The sequence below is a fragment of the Suricata suricatta genome, chromosome 17, assembly GCF_006229205.1.
Source record: "Suricata suricatta isolate VVHF042 chromosome 17, meerkat_22Aug2017_6uvM2_HiC, whole genome shotgun sequence".
NCBI classification, from domain to species: domain Eukaryota; kingdom Metazoa; phylum Chordata; class Mammalia; order Carnivora; family Herpestidae; genus Suricata; species Suricata suricatta.
In genome coordinates, this window is record NC_043716.1 from 38,157,854 (window position 1) to 38,162,635 (window position 4,782).

Here is a 4,782-nt window from a genome sequence, read left to right on the forward strand (position 1 = left end):
GACCGTTTAAAAGTGTATGACCAGTTTAGGGGAGAGGTAAGGATGAGATACAGGAGAATATATCTGGGTTGCAAGAAGGTGAGAAAGTAAGGGAGAAAGGAGAAAGGAAAATAAGGAGTAAAATTTAAAAGAATTGAGTAAAGAAAAAGGAAAAAGAGGTAATAATGACAAAGAAATAAGTACGAAACAAGTGAAGAAACAAAATTTTTTTTATATTAAAAAAAATTTTTAAAATAACAGCAGCAGCTCCCCTGGTGGACGGGTGTGGTTTGATGTGGTAGGTCTTGGAGGCTGTTCTCAGAGGCTCCGCCCCTGCCTGAGGCGAAATGAGCAGCAGGAGGTGAAGTGTGCACCTTCACAGACTCAACTGCAGAGTCCCCACCCCCAGCCAGGATCACAATTGCAATGGGGGAAAGGAAAAAAAAAAAAAAAGCTGAGTCTCTCTTGGTTTCTGATAGCTGTTGCTCAAGGTGCTGTGCACTGTTGGAAATGAGCTGGGAGCTCCTGCAGTCTAAGGGGGTGCCCAGGCCTCCACCCACCACCAACTCCTTGTCGTGGGTTGCGTAGGTGTGGGCCCTATTTTTTCCTGTGGGCACCTGGGATTCGCACAGTCCATGCAGGGGGCGAGGTGCGCTGTGGAAATGCGGTCCGTGGTCCCGTTCCCAAAACCAAGTTCAAATTGCTCACCCTGGGAAGTCCGCACCCCTGGCACAGCCGCGCTCCAGCTGGTTTTTGCCAGGAAGTCTGCACCCCTCGCGCAGCCGCAGCCCCAACCACTTCTCGCCGGGAAGTGCGCTCCCCTGTCTCTTCCCTTTGTCTCTCGGGCTCCTCTGCGCGCTTCCCCCACGTTGGGCTGGGGATCTTGTCTCCCCTGCCCATCCCGGCCTGGCCTGTTTTCAGATCTCCCCCATTCGCCCTCACTCACTCAGGTATCCTTGAGGTTCTATTCTTTCTAGAGTCCGTATTTTCTCCTTCCGCTCTCGCAGATGAGAGTAATATCCTTCTCGGTTCGATAAATGGGGCGGACAGAGTTTACAGAGCTCCCTTCCTCTCTGCCATCTTGGCTCCTCCCCGCCTCAAAACATTCTTTAAAGGCTTAATTTCACTAGGAATAAGAAAACTGCAAGCTACAACAGCAAGATGCCATCATACCCACATGTATGGCAGTATTTGCTCTATGTGTTGGCACTGCACAAATTTAAAAGTGAAAACAGATTGTTGGGTGTACAACTTGATGCTTTCATATATATACACATATATTGTGGAAGGATCACCACAATCCAGGTAAATGATGTATTCCTCACCTCTACTGGGTTACCTTTGGGTGTGTATGTTTGGAGGGGGTAGTTCATGTGCACGCATGCTTGCTGGGAAGATTTAATTTAAGATTTATCTTCTTAGAAAAATTTCCAAAAAATACAATACAGTACTATTAACTATCATCCAACACACTGTACATTAGATCTTTAAAACGCACTCATCCCCTATAACTGAAACTTTGTACTGTTTAGCCAATAGTTCCCCATTTCCCACATACCCTTAGTCCCTGACAACCACTTCTCTACTCTGCTTTTATGAGTTCAGCTTCTTTAGATTTCACATGTAAGAGAGAGAATGTAGAAAGTAATGCTATACTCATTTAGATCAAGGCTTTTTTTTTTTTTCATTTTAAAAAAATGTTAACAAAAAATAGACCATGCAGTATTTGACTTTCTATGTCTGGCTCATTTCACTTAGCATAATGTCCTCCAAGTTCATCCATGTTGTCACAAATGACAAGATTGCCTTCTTTTCCCCTCCTTCCAGTGTGTGTGTGTGTGTGTGTGTGTGTGTGTGTGTGTGTGTGTGTTTATAATCTGTATATATATTATAGTTATCTGTGTCTGCAGACATTTGTTTCCATTTATGGCTCTTATAAGCAATGTTGTATTGAACATGGGGATGCAAATATCTCTTTGAGACAGTGACTTTATTTCCTTTGGCTATATACCCAAAACGCTGTTATAAAGTTGTAAAACAAAACAAACAAATAAAACAAAACAGATGGCTGGGCCCTACCCCCAGAGTTTTGGAGTTAGTAAGTTTGGGATAGAACTGAAGAATTTGCATTTCTAACAGCCTCGCAGGTTCCCAGGACCACACTTTTAGAACCATGGCTCTAGAGCACAGCTCACACAGGTAGATAAAGAGAGACATTGAGAAGGATGCTCTTGCAACACTCTTTATAATGATTAAAGAGAGAAACACCCTCACCCTCCCTTAGCAGTGGAATAAGTAAATAAAAATATGATCTGTTTCATCATGAAATACTACAAAGAAGTTAAAATAATTCTAAGAATGATGTGTATTAACACAGATAAATCTCAGACACATAATGCTAAATGGAAAAAAATAATGACAAGCTTTATACCACTTGTATTTTCTAACTTAAACTGCTAATTTACACACACACACACACACACACACACACACACACACACGCTATACATGAATACACCATGTGTAATTTTTAGAAATGTTTTAATTGGAGAATGATACACCACCAAATTCAGAATAGCAATTATCTCTAGGGGAACAGAGGGAGAGAAGAATGGGTAAAGGATGAGTTCAAGGTCAACTTGTAACTTTTTATTTCCAAAAACCAAACCAAACAAAAACACACACATGTAGCAATGGTGTAAATACAGCACAAGGTTACATCTCTTAAATCTTGGTTGTGGACTTATAGGTATCTAATTGTTTTTGTATTTTCAGATGTGTGAAATATTTCATAATTAGCAATTTAAAATAAGAAATAGCAGCAGTGCCTCATTCCACCAGGTGGGGAATCACAGCTCACTGGCAGCAGACGTCAGCACACGTGTCTTGCTCCATATATGAGGTGAGTAACGCTGAAACCCACCCAGACATCTCAGAAATCAATTCAGCTTTGTCCTGGGACGGAGTCACTTCCTTGAACTCCTTTCTCCTCTTCACCAAAGAAATCACTGTGGCGGAGACCAAGATTCAGGACAGCCTCCTCAGACCTAGTTCTCCCATTGACAGCCTTGTCTAACATAGAGACAACGTTTTGCTTGGTGCTTTACACACTAAACAAAAAGAAACAGTGTATTTACAGTGCTGACACATTGGAGCTCTCACTCGCAAGGCAGAGGAGTGGGTGCTTGGGAGGCACCTGTCCCTGATAAAGGCAGCTGCTGGTACCTGCGGGTAGACAGTGCTCCCAGCACAAATGGAGAACGGACTGTATCAAGTGCAGAAGTGTATTCATAGGACACATGCAGATGGCTCCAGGGAAGGAAGGCTGAGAGGCTGAAGTACACCAGCTGGATCTGGGATATTTTGAGCACAACACAGAGAGTCACTTTGTCATCATCCAGGGCTATGCCTGAGGTCCAGATAAGGGAGCTCCAGCAGCACCAGCAAAATCAACAACACTGGAGAAGATGCTAAGGAAACTAAGTGTGTTTATACAAGAATTTAGACCAACATTGGAGCAGCCATCATCACAGCAGCGGGACATAGGGTCAGCTGCATCTCAAGGAGAGAAGACATAACTAGCACTTTAGTCCAAGATGGGACAGTCACCTTGCATGGACCCAGCGCACACAGCTGTGGGAGTCATCAACCATGGCCAGACATCAGGGGCAGGGAACCAGCATAACTATCACTTTTAATAGTGGCAGGGACCAGAGACTTAATATCCCAGTTTGATTCTCGAGAACTTCTTTTGGGGTGGGGAGGTGAGCTGGTCCCAAAATCCAAATTTATTCCTAGCGGTTACAAAATTCAAATGAGAAGAGAAACGCTACAAATCTGTTGGGTGTTACTCAGATATAAGAGATTCTCTTATTACTGTTACAACTTCTTCAGTGTTTCCCAGAGGAGAGTTTCAGAGATGTTTGGGATATTAAGAGCATCATCTCTGCCCCTTGTGACAGAATGCATAAGATCCGGTGTTTGGTTGGGACTGGTTTCATTCCCTCATGGTTACACCGTACATGTAACTGACATTCAGAGAGTGATCTCTGAGCTCCTTACTGGGTGAATAAGAAAGAAAATGAGGTGTACAGTTCCTGGTACTTGGTTGGTGTCCAATAAATGTCAGTTCCCACCCCTCTTCTTGGAGGCACTTAGAAAAGAAAACATGGGACTTTCTAGAAGTTAACCATTGTGCATTGCTGAATCAGCTCCCATAGTGAATATTCACCATATTCAGATGAGTCCTCTTGCCTTAGTGTCCCTACTGGTTTCCAGTTGGTCCAGGTGGATGCTGGGCTCACTGCACCTAATGAATGTTAATTAATGGGGATGAAGTCCTTTAGGGAGAGGATTAATAACACAGTCTCCCTGTGCTTTCAAGTGGTTTTATAAGAAGCACATACACACAGAGTGAACACTTTGGAAAGAATGAATACAAATGAGAATCATCACTGCTTTGCAAGAGGAAAGTTTATTAGATTTACAAAGGGATTTGGGGACCTGCAAGGAAGGTCAAAGCAACAGAGGGAACCACAACACACCTCGTATGACACTTTCACAGCCCAGACCTGGCAGACCATCAGGTCACAGAATATCTACAAGAGAGCTGCCCTGAATGATGAAGATCAGGCGGGCTGGGCTCAGAGCCAGGCCACACCTGGGCATTTTCTCTCCTTCCAGATCATGATTTATAGGGATGCCTGGGGCTGACTCCTGTGGCTGATGCTCGACAGAGAAGCCGGCCTGGTCCATCGATGGCCCTTCTGTCTTCATGCAATCCTCTTGCCGGCCCCAGGATAT